Source organism: Culex pipiens, chromosome 2 (assembly GCF_016801865.2).
Source record: "Culex pipiens pallens isolate TS chromosome 2, TS_CPP_V2, whole genome shotgun sequence".
Lineage (NCBI taxonomy): Eukaryota > Metazoa > Arthropoda > Insecta > Diptera > Culicidae > Culex > Culex pipiens.
Window position 1 is genome coordinate 26,192,473 of NC_068938.1, and position 13,113 is coordinate 26,205,585.

At 33.2% G+C, this 13,113-nt stretch overlaps 1 protein-coding gene and 1 non-coding gene across 2 annotated transcripts in view; one reads left to right on the forward strand and one right to left on the reverse strand.

The window, feature by feature from the left end:
- The window catches only part of LOC120420966 (neuronal acetylcholine receptor subunit alpha-7-like), a 209,487-nt gene that overhangs the window by 146,362 nt on the left and 50,012 nt on the right, over nt 1-13,113 (forward strand). The window lies entirely within an intron of this gene.
- Nucleotides 7,186-7,265, reverse strand: Trnal-uag (transfer RNA leucine (anticodon UAG)). The gene has a single exon. It is a non-coding gene; the product is annotated as a tRNA-Leu (tRNA).

The window sequence follows — 13,113 nt, forward strand, 5'->3', positions numbered from 1 at the left end:
AGTATGGGCGTCAAGATAGCACGAGCATGACAACCAGTCAAAATGCCTAGCCTTAAATTGTTTGTCGCGAGTTTGTTCTCTTAGACGTTGGAAATCGTATGCAAACCCTTGATACTGCAAGTGCTAATGTGTTAAAACGTGAATCATTATCCGATTATTCGTTTGTTGTTTATAGTTTTTTTAAATCTACCCCGGCATTGTAAATTTACATACTAGCATAGAATTTATACTATAGACTGATATATAAGGGGAATTATTTGGTGAAAATAGTTAGTTCTCAACCTGCTATTCTTCACAATTTTTATTTAATTTACTAACATGATCGCGTCTTGCAATACCATTTGTTCACCCAAGATGAATCAAAATGGTATTATGCAAGAAAGCAATGCATCTGTATGAACCGTATTAGAAAAAAATCTTAAATTCAATACAAATGGTGGCCTTTTAGTTTGGAAATCCCAAATTTTTAACGGATGTGCTACGCATAACAGCGACTCCAAGGTCTCCTGGCATTACGTCGTAAATGTGAACAAACTCTCCGTTACGATAACGACTGAAATTGACTCCTGCAGCACTACGATGAATGCTGCAATGGAGTTGGTTCCCAATGAGGGTTGTAATAGAAGCATAAAAACAATCCAAGGAACGACTAGATCGGGTGCATCGCTAGGACTTATCGAAGTTCCCAGGGAAGATTATAGTAGTTATTTTAAAGAATATAATAGTTACTTGGTACGTTTAAGATTTGTGTTGAAAGTACCTCCTGTAACTCCGGGTATTGTCCTCGCGAATCCTTTTCCCGTGAATCCTGTCCCCGCGAAACCGGTCGAATCTCAACTGCAAAAAGATTTAACAAGCCTGCTCTCGAACGAGCAGCTCGCCGATGTTACCATTCTGGTTGGCCAGCAAACGTTCCACGCCCAGCGAGCGATTCTTTCGGTTCGCAGTGCCGTTTTCGCGGCCATGTTCCAGAGCGGAATGCAGGAATCTACGCTGAACCAGATCACCATCGTGGATATCGAGCCGGAAGTGTTCGAACAGGTGCTGAAATTCATCTACACTGACAAGGTGGAGGGATTGGCAAAGATGGCTCGCGATCTGCTGGCCGCAGCCGACAAGTACGCTTTAGATCATCTTAAGAGTATGTGCGAGGATCAACTAATCGGTACCATTACGAAAGAGACGGTTCTGCAGACTCTCGCATTGGCCGATTTGTATCGAGCTCAAAAGTTGAAGGACAAGGCGATTCTGTTTATCTGCGCAAATATCAAGTCGATGAATACGACTGATTGGACAAAGTTTTGTATTGCAAATCCCGAACTAGCAGCTGCAATTATTAGCAAAATGGCTCTAAATTAAAATGTAAACAAACAATATATCAAATAAAGAATTCCCAAAAATCGATTTCAATCCTGAGATATTCAATAAAAACAAAAAAAAAACTCCGTGTATTGTTGTCACTTTTCATGAGAAAGAAGTTTCAATCTTGTCGTGCTATCTCGGCACACCCTGAAAATTGTTGCAAGTGTGAAAACTGGCCAAATGGATTTCAGGTCAAAACACGTTTGACACACGTACACGCCCGACTACTGTAAACATTTTTTATTATAACTCGGGACTTCAAATTTAGCCAAATGGCATGGAGATTGATGATCTGCTTGCTTTCTTTCAAAACAAATAGACCGTAAATAGTTAGACATTTACAAAACATACTGGTGAAGTTTCCTTAATTTCACTTTTGACTGAAAATGTCCAAATTGTCGTACAACACTAGCCAGAGCCGAAAATTGCCTGCAAAAATAACTTAAAATCAAACCGCACCTTCCTCAATCGACCATTTCATCGAAATCCGTTCGCTTTAATGTGCTGCGCTTAACGGCTAATGTAATTCGGCCATTAATAACAATTTTGGAACCTACCTGGCCGTAATGTTCAGCACTAACTTACACAAACGGCACTATAGTCTGGCGCAGGACCGTTGGGTGGAACGAACTCGGGCCCCCATTTTCCACCCCATAAAATATTAAATAATAATCTAAAGTAAGAGAGAGGGCCGGGGAGAGACTGAGAAAATCTGGGACTTTTACAGAATGGGGTAAATGACGACAGCCATTTTTGATTTAATTAATTTCAATGAAGGCGCTTACCTACATCAAAATCTCGGAGGAGGGGGAAAACAGGAAAACGAGCAAGCTCATGTTCTTGGCTCGGGAATTTATGGGGCCAACTTTAAGGTCACTTGAAATTGATGTTGTGTTGTTAAACAACTGTTGGTGCCGGTTAAAGTATTTTAATCGAAATTTATTGAACAATGCATCAAGAAGATACTTTCCGACTAGAATTGAATTAGAGCGAGAAAACGTCAATAATTGCATTCCAAATTAAAATAAACAAAAATAAATTAACCGGAAACACTTTCTATACACTTTTTTAGAATTTCTTTGTGATTAACTTCTCTCCCCAAGGCAATTAAACTGCAATGATGAAAGTTTCGTTTCTAAAAGATGCGCAAGAAGCTGTAAAATTTAATTGGATTTCAATTAGCGACCATGTTTTCCCGTACCACCTCAAACACTTATCGCCAAAATTGCATCCCACAAACAACGTGAGAGCAAAAACAAAAAACGTTTCTCAAAACTTCTTCAGCAAAATTCCACGCCAGAAACCCAAAGTTGACTCGATTAATAAACTTGAAGCGAAATTTAAACTCTCCGACAAGTACGCACTTCTTCCGGCGCCTCCACCACTGGCCTCGCAAAGTTCCGGTTTCGGACAGCAAGTCGCGGGTCAGGAAATTAGCCCAACCAACCGGAGTGCGCCTTAAGATGGGCGGGGGTTTAGGGGGTACCGGAACCGGAAACTTTATCCAATTAAAAAGGATCATCAACTAGGAGAGAAAAAGGAAGGTTTTTACGGTATATTTTTTATAAGAGTTTCAGGTTTTATTTTGCATTAATTAATTGCTGGATACTTGAAAAAACATTTGTATATAATGATTTATGAGGAGAACATGGATTATTATTAAGCTTATTTTCAGGTAAAGATAGAATCAATTCATAACAATGGAATCCAAAGCAATTTTCTGAACTATAGAGAGAAAAAATATATATAAAAAACATAAATTAATAAATACAATTTAGGGCAGAAGACAAATGCACAATTCAAAATCAAGAATGTTTTTTTTTAATTTTTTAACTGTTTTACAACAACAACTTTACCAATTACTATAATTACTATAATTAATATATTATAGTTTTTGCTATAACAAAGTTGACGAGCCGAAACCGATTGATACGCACTCTGATAAAAAAAACTTTTTTTTGAAAATTTAAAATGTCAAGGCCAAGGAGTCCCTTATGCTCAATAAAACTGAATATCTAATTATTTAGGCCATTTAACGTCCTAGCCAGTTTTGAATAATTTTGATATTTTGATTTTAAACTTTCATCTCGACCAACACGAGAAAAGGGCCTTAATTATTCTGAAAATTTGAACTATTTGCAAATTCCAGACAACAGATAACTGTTTCACAAAATTTTAAATTTAAAACAATAGCTAGCCTTCTCAGCTACCTTTAAAAACTTTGGGTTTTGTCAATAAGGTCTGAAAAATGTATATTTTTACCCCTTTTCTAGTCTAATGACACTTTTTCAGTCTAAATATACACAGCAAAAAAATCGATGGTAAAATCGCATGCAAAAGCATGCACATCACCTTCGTCATAATAAACACTTAATATTACACACTGCATGTACAATTTTTGCAAACACAAAAAAAATGCAGCCGACAGGATTCAAACCCAGCACCAACAGTAAGGACTGGCGCCTTAGTCCACTCGGCCATCGGACCGATGATAAAAAGTAAAGATAAACGCATATATGAGCTTGTTATTTCGCTCAAGTCGGTTTCCCATACTGATGGGCTACATATTTCAGGATGTAAAATCACATAAAATTGTATTAAATAATGCAATATTTATTTTACACCCAGGCCTTTTACACGCAGCTGGATTACTACTTTTTTAGCTGTGTACACAGAAATAAAAGATGGTAATATTCATTACGAAATGGTGACAGATTTTCTGTAAAAAAATGATTAATTTCACCCAAGAAAATGATGAATTTTCATCAGTTTTTGATGAATATTCATCAGGTTCACATTTTTACACATTTTTAATGTAATATTTTATTAAAAAAAAAACAAGTAATATTCATTCTACCAAATTTTAAACATTTCAAAATTCATTTTTTTCTGTGTAAGTAAAATTACATCATTGAAGAGGTAATTCAACCTTCCAAAATTAAACCATCCAAATTTACACATTTTTTGTTGTATAATAAAACTTGAACTGATAAGGTAAACTTTGTTTTTTTTTTAAATTTATCCTAGCCTTAATTTTATTATACAATTTCGCTTTTAAAAAACACGTTTATTTTTGAAAATTTAGTACACAGAAAAAAATGAAGGTAATGTTCATCAGGACAAGGTGACAGATTCTGTGCAAAAAAATATGAATTTTACCTCAGGAAATGATGAATTTTCATCAGGTTTTGATAAATATTCATCAGGTTCACATTTTTACACATTTTTTATGTAATAATTCCCAAAAAAGAGGTAATATTCAACCTACCAAATTTTCAACATTCCAAAATTAAACTTTTTTTTCTGTGTATAATAGAAAATTAAAAGTATATGTCAAAAAAGTATATGCTTTAAATTATCATTTGAAACAATTATTTAGTTTTGGAAAGAGACAAAAAAGAAGTCATTTTTGTATCTTTCGTTTTTGCATACATCTTCAAATGGGGGCTGGTTAAACAAAATGGGTACCTATGTAATTGTATGAAATTCTGTGTTTTGAGTAGGAATTTTCCGATCGATTTCATGCCTTCGACAGAGTTGTAGATTATGGTTAGGACTTTTCGAATGAAAATATAGGTACAAAAAAAAACCATTTTCTTTTATTTTTTATAACTTGAGGTTCAATTCTTACAATAAGTAATTAAAAATTTTATAATTCATTGATTTGTTTAAAAGGAAAAAAAAAATATTTTTTGAGCTATATTGCATGATGGTGAAGGATTTTTTTCGGAGCTATGATTTTTGGTAAAAAAATGTTTTTTAGATTGAAAATGTTAAAAATCATTTGTATGATAAAATGTACCGTTCACAAGTTATAACCATCTTTTGGCATGTATTTTCGATCTCTTTAGTTTACCAGAGAAGATTTTATCTTAACGATACTTTGGGCAGTCAGTTTTTTAGATACAGCTTCACAAAGAATTGGAATCGATGAAAATGAGATTTTTAAGTTTCACCCAATAAGCCTGTAATTTATATTTGACGATTTCTCGTACACTATTGTTTTGAAAATTTTGTAAAATTTTCTTATCTTCATTAATTTTTATGTTTAAAAAAATAGAAATCAAACATAAACTTTGAAAAGGTATACAAGTACACAATTTTCCTCATTTGCTATTTAAGACCAAATTTGAAAATATGAAAATATTTTTATTTAAAAAAATCAGTAAACTTCACAAAACTTTCCGTTATTATCATTGGAAATCGAAACAATATTTTTCGAGATATCGTCAGTAGAAAATTACTGTCTAATCAAGTGACACTATGATTTTCTTCGATTAGATTTATTATTGAGGCTGTATCTCAAAAACGTAATGTCCTATAATCAAAGTCTCAGAGAAAATAATGTATTTTTTTTACTGGCGGCTGTGGAAATTAAGAATAAATCATGAATATCATTTATATTATGATTAAAAAATATTTAATAAACAAATCATTTTGCCTTCCTCACTAAGGTAAGGATATAATCCTGCTCTAAAAATGAACTTTGTATAAAAACGTCGTAGACCCACCTTCATGTATACATATCAACTCAGAATCGAAAACTGAACAAATGTCTGTGTGTATGTGTGTGTGTATGTGTGTGTTGTGAATGTGTGTGTGTGTGTGTGTATGTGTGTGTGTATGTATGTATGTGACCAACAAACTAGCTCATGTTTCTCGGCACTGGCTGAACCGATTTGACCCGAACCTGTTGCATTCGACTTGGTTTAGGGTCCCATAGATCGAGTTTTATACAGATTGAAGTTTCGATAAGTAGTTCAAAAGTTATGTATAAAAATGTGTTTTCACATATATCCGGATCTCACTTAAATGTATGTAAACTATTTTCGGGTTCATCATCCGACCCATCGTTGGTTAGGTCATCAAAAGACCTTTCCAACGAGCCTAAAACATTGAAGATCTGGCAACCCTGTCTCGAGATATGCCCACTTAAGTGATATTGATGTACTTTTTGGAAGCCGGATCTCACTTAAATGTATGTAAACTGCGTCCGGATCGACCATCCGACTCCTCGTTGGTTAGGTTATCAAAAGACCTTTCCAACGAGTCCAAAACATTGAAGATCTGGCAACCCTGTCTCGAGATATGCCCACTTAATTGATATTGATGTACTTTTTTTACTCACTTAAATGTACACAGAAAAAAATAATGTTAATTTGGAAGCTGTAATTTTGGAAGGTTGAATATTACCTCTTTTATGATGTAATTTAACCTCATTTTAGACTGAAAAAATGACATTACACCAGAAAAGTGGTAGAATTACACATTTCCAGAGGTAAAATTACACCTTTTTTCTGACATAAAAGATGTACCCCTTCCCAGATGTAATATTATCACGATTTTTTTTTCTATGTATGTAAACTTGGTCCGGATCCACCATCTGACTCATCGTTGGTTAGGTTATCAAAAGATCTTTCCAACAAGTTCAAAACATTGGAAATCTGGCAACCCTGTCTCGAGATATGTACACTTAAGGGATATTGATGTACTTTTTTATTCCGGATCTAAAAAATAGATGAAATGTTTGTACAATTCCATCACACCAGCCATTGTTGGGAATAAGTGAGGAAGGCTCCAACCACGTAGGTGGATTAAGTTAGTTTTTTTTTTTGAAATATTAATAATGAATTAACAAAATATACTAATTTATGCGAAATTTGCGATCATTTCGAACTGATCAAAATCTAATAGTTGGAAAATTTCGTAATTTTGTGAAAATTACTGATGGATGGCTTCACCTTAACGTAGCTTGCACAAACCTGCTGGCCAAAACTCAAAAACTCCCAAATCATTAATCCACTACCCAAAAAAAAAAAAACTTGACAGCGGTGGGATTCGAACCCACGCCATTTCTGACTGGTGCCTAAAACCAGCGCCTTAGACCGCTCGGCCACGCTGCCTTGTGCTTATCCAATTCTCAGTTTCCAACTGCGCTACACTTTAAAACTCTGATTCAAATTGATTTAAAGTGCTTCCCCCTCGTCACAGGTGGCCAAAATCAGCCCCAGCCAATTATCGTCATCGTCGTCACCACCACCCCGGACCACTTCCGGGTCACATGACGACTGTCGGAACCTGGTACTGTGTGTGTTTCGTTGCGCAGAGAATAGCGATTTAGCAAATGGGACCGACATGTAAAATTCATTCAACCGGGGGGAGGTTGCTGCTACCCGAACCGTAATGGCCAAGAGAGTCCCGGACCAGTCCGGTTCTCAAGGACAGATGGGAAGCGATTTAAAATCATTTTATTATTATCACTTTAATCACTTCTTCCGAGTAGATGCTGATGGCATTGCAACGGGAGGTTGGCCAAGGTACAACTAGTGAACTGTTGTCTAATTACACACTAGAAGAGCTCCTCCAAGATAGAAATGTTGTTCGAGGTCTTGCATAAAACAGCAAGAGTTTCACCTTAACAACAGTTTGAAATGGGTTAGCAGAGCTGCTTAGAGATTTGCCAGGGATTTACACTGGCCACATCGGAGGATGATGTTTCGTCCGGGTTCCGGGATGAGGGTTTATCTTGCCCAAGTCCATGATGAAGAGCATTATTAATGACCGTACTCTGGGCTGGCAAATACCGGTGGGTGGGGGTTCCAGGAAGATGGTGAGACCGGGGAGGATTGTCCATTGGGAGGGTGAAGATTAAGGTGAACTAGTACCGCAATAATGCTTCTGTCAGTACTCCTCATGGTGATTCAAATTATGTGGGCTAAAATGATTTTCTTTTTTCGAGGTGATACTCTGTAAAAAACTCATGGTAATTTTTTATCTTAACAATTCTCTATTTTTTCGCAAATCTTTATTTTATTATATTTTTTTGTTTTATACTAGTTCAGTTGTTTTGCAATCATTAGTTTTTAAAAAATGTAAGATTTGACGAAACAACAATTTTAGTGATTTTTAAGATTTTTAAATTTTTTTTTTGCCTCCGATTTTTCGGCCCAATCTTGACGAGGGGTGACAAAAACTTATAATTAAATTTGAACCAGCCTTATTCGAATAAAGCTTTTTCAAATCGGTCCCAAAAATCCGATTTTAGTTGTCTTGAACGCAAATGAAAGGTGTGGCATTTCGAAACAAAACAGTATGAGGGTCTTTTTTATGCAAAATTTGCTAAACTTGCAAGAAATAATACTATCAAAAGCATACAATGGAGTTTAAAGTGTTAAAACTTTGAAAAACTGGTCTTAAATGGTCAAGGTCATAACATTTTGAATAAAATTTTTCGTGAAATTCTGGTAACTCGTGAAGAATACATGAAAACCTTTTATGTTTTTGTCTACTCTACAAATTTGTAGAACATTGGTAGACTCTAAAAAATGACCTTGCAATGTTACAAAAAACCCGTAATTATAAAATGGAAATAATTGCTCTAAATCAACTAAATACCTCTTTGGATTTTTGCAGATTCGAAAATACCATTAAATTTCCCATAAAATGACACGTCTCGTGATATTCAACAATTCACTAACGTTAAATTGCAGCGATTTTACAAATTTTACAAGCTTTAAACAACAAACTTAAAAATGTTGTATTAACTTTATTAACTTAATAACTTTATTAACTTTATGAACTTTATTAACATTATTAACTTAATTAACTTTATTAACTTTATTAACTTTAAAAACTTTGCTAACTTTATTAACTTTATTATTTTTATGAACTTTATTAACTTTATTAACTTTATTTACTATAATAACTTTATTAACTTTATTAACTTTATTAACTTTATTAACTTTATTAACTTTATTAACTTTATTAACTTTATTAACTTTATTAACTTTATTAACTTTATTAACTTTATTAACTTTATTAACTTTATTAACTTTATTAACTTTATTAACTTTATTAACTTTATTAACTTTATTAACTTTATTAACTTTATTAACTTTATTAACTTTATTAACTTTATTAACTTTATTAAATTTATTAACTTTATGAACTTTATTAACTTTATTAACTTTATTAACTTTATTAACTTTATTAACTTTATGAACTTTATTAACTTTATTAACTTTATTAACTTTATTAACTTTATTAACTTTATTAACTTTATTAACTTTATTAACTTTGTTAACTTTATTATCTTTATTAACTTTATTAACTTTATTAACTTTATTAACTTTATTAACTTTATTATCTTTACTAACTTTTTTAACTTTATTAACTTTATTAACTTTATTAACTTTATTTACTTTAATAACTTTATTAACTTTATTAACTTTATTAACTTTATTAACTTTATTAACTTTATTAACTTTATTAACTTTATTAACTTTATTAACTTTATTAACTTTATTAACTTTATGAACTTTATTAACTTTATTAACTTTATTAACTTTATTAACATTATTAACTTAATTAACTTTATTAACTTTATTAACTTTAAAAACTTTGCTAACTTTATTAACTTTATTAACTTTATTAACTTTATTAACTTTATTAACTTAATTAACTTTATTAACTTTATTAACTTTATTAACTTTATTAACTTTATTAACTTTATTAACTTTATTAACTTAATTAACTTTATTAACTTTATTAACTTTATTAACTTTATTAACTTTATTAACTTTATTAACTTTATTAACTTTATTAACTTTATTAACTTTATTAACTTTATTAACTTTATTAACTTTATTAACTTTATTAACTTTATTAATTTTATTAACTTTATTAACTTTATTAACTTTATTAACTTTATTAACTTTATTAACTTTATTTACTTTTTTAACATAATTAACTAAATTAATTTTTCAGGGAGCAAAAAAAAAATTCTTTCAAGAAACTTCTAAATTTTAATGGAAACAGAAGTCAAAACTGAAAACACTTTGAATTGCATTTTCCTGCATTTAAAATCATATTTAGCATGCTAGGGCTTGATCATTTTTTTTATTATATTTTTTGTAAAATTCCAATGAATTACAATGTTTTATTTCGGCGAAATAAAAAAAAATCGTCGGTACTTTTACTTTTTTTAAACTCACAAAACAACTGGAATAGTATAACATACATTTTATAACACTTTTTTATTGAAATGTTGAAAGTATGGCTTGTAATATAAATTTTTATACTTTTTTTCTCATTATGACTTTGGTCAGAGTAGAGGAACATAAACTTCAAAAAAGATATGGCCTAACTTAATTAACTTTATAAACTTTATAAACATTATCAATTTTATCACTTCATAAACTTTAATAACTATTAACTTTCAAAAAAATATGTTAAAAGTTAAGAATAGCCCCTTCAACACCCAATTTTAGTTTTAGATGAGAGGTCTAACTAAAAATTAATCATGAATCCCTTTTCAAACTAATTTTGAAAAAAAAAAAAATTGGAAAGAAGAATTCTGATTTATTTTGAAAATTGTTGGATTGATGATTTTATTTGTTCCATGTGACATTCCAATGTCTGTTGCTGTCCCAGATTATGATTTGGGACAGTTTGTTGCAGGGGTGCGACGAAATGTCAACTTCGGCTCCAGCACAAAAGAACAGCTGGTCGTTACGGAATCAAAACAAAGCAACTGCGCACTGTAAAAAAAAGTACAAAACCTGCAGGCATGAAATGGAAATAAAGTAATTATTTTTTTATGTAAAATTTTTACGCAATGTAAGTTTAAGTTAGTGTATGTTTGTGAGGTGATTTCTATCAATTTATTTGCAAAATAAACTATAATACTAAAGTAAGGATTATTAGGCACACATCGGGCCGTTGACCTCATTTTAAGTTGTACTTTTATCACATGAATCGTTTAACTTAACTACTGTGTAAACTGTAATTCTTATAACAAAAATTGAATTATTAATAAAAGAAATATTTTTGTTTTCACTGTGCGCAATTTGCGCGCGTTATCAATCTCAATCACCCTAGATGGCGGCCTTTAGCATCCCCCTGGTTTGTTGCGACGTCATGAAAATTGTAAAAAATACTCATTTATTGAATAAGTTACTGGAATGTTATGAAAAGCAGCAATAAGGTAAAAGATTAAAATGAAGTTAGTAGAATAGGCCTGAAATAATCAAATTTGAATATCTAAACATTTTTTAACCATCATGGAAATAAAATAAAATTTAAAATTCCAGAAATGACCTCCGATACCAAAATTCTGAAAGTAAGGGCCATCAGACCATGTTCCAACACATCTCTACTCCAGATTCTGGACGTTCTTCAATATTGTCTAAAGAACTGCCGGTGGAAAAAAAAAAACAGAGAAACCGTCACGAATCGGTTTCCCGATAATCAAATCTGGCCACCGTCGTCTGACGACCGGTCATTTCGAGACTTTTTGCAGTTTGTCAGAATTTCTTAAAGAAAAAAATCCGAAAGCAAAAGAAACAGCTGTGCCGGAATCCGGCAGTAAAACTGAACTCGGTTGGTTTTCACCCAATTTGGTCCAATTGAATTTACTCTCACAGTGGAAGCTGGCCCGTTTTGGTCGTTGAGGAGGGGGTGAAATACAAAATTCAGTTGTAAGCTGTTTGTGACAGGTTTCCTTCTTTCGGAATGCTGGACCATGTTTGGCGATGGCAACACTGGCTGGGAGCGGAGACTTGTGGTTGAATAATAAAACTTGATGAATTGTAAGACGGAATCCGATTTGGAGCGTGTCTTCTCATCCATTACTTATTTTGGATTGGTGCAAATTTTGTATGAATGAATTACAATAATACAATAATGACAATTGTATGAAATTGTAGATAATTGTTTAATTGAGAAATGAACGATCAATTTTCAATCATCGTCGTAGCCTTGCTATCGTTTTTCAACCTCCCTCAGAGCATAGACAACATAATTGTTCATTGCTTGCATTGTTAACCTGCGTCGTTGCGTACAATTGAGCTCCACAAACACGCCACCTGGCAGTACTACAATGTTCACCTGTTTGAAAAGCTCACCGCTCTATGCTGCATCAATCGAATCAAAGCAAAGCAAAACAAATCCTTTTGCAACCTCCACACTATTGATGACACACACAGCACACATTCGTTCAGACAGACAGTAGCAGTTTTCCAATCCACTTCAATCATCAGAGTTGCAACATAGTGGAAAGTAAACGATTTGTTCACCCAACTCCCCATAAGTTTGCCTCGTCAGCAGCCAGCATCACCAGCATCATCCTCATCATAAAGGAAACATGACCTGTTTGTGGTGAGGACCCTCAAGATATTGAAGGAACTGCCAAAACAGTCGTGCACCAAGATGTTATAAAAACATTGTCTTCCTCAGTTAGAGGCTCCTTTTCCTGGCTATGATTTCTGTACGAAATGCACCTTTGAGATGTTTTCCCAGAAAACTACTTCAGTGCGGCTTGCCGTACGTGACTCCCCCCCTCCCCAGGAGCATCAATTTCAATTGACTTTTAGTCGATTGGAATAATGTTTGGACAGGGTTTTGTTTGTGCACACTCCCTTCCCGTCTGGAAAGTTCACGAACAAACCTGATTAACCCGGGGGACGGAAATGAGCGGCCCGTGTGGCACGTTGCCAAACTACGACCTCCAGTCTGAAATGACACTAACGATAACCAAAAGTGCTCATCACCATCGCACAAGTGCCATCACCGTCATCATCATCGATGTCATCCATCTTGGCGTTGAAACGAGAGAGTTGAGAGAGTAGCTGTGGTGGATTCGAGAACTTTGGCGGCAAGGACAAGACGACGATGTGATAGAAGTTTCATCTAGCAGATGATATGACTCTTTAGTGTCGTTATTGCTGTTGCACATGGAGTGAGGGTTTCAGT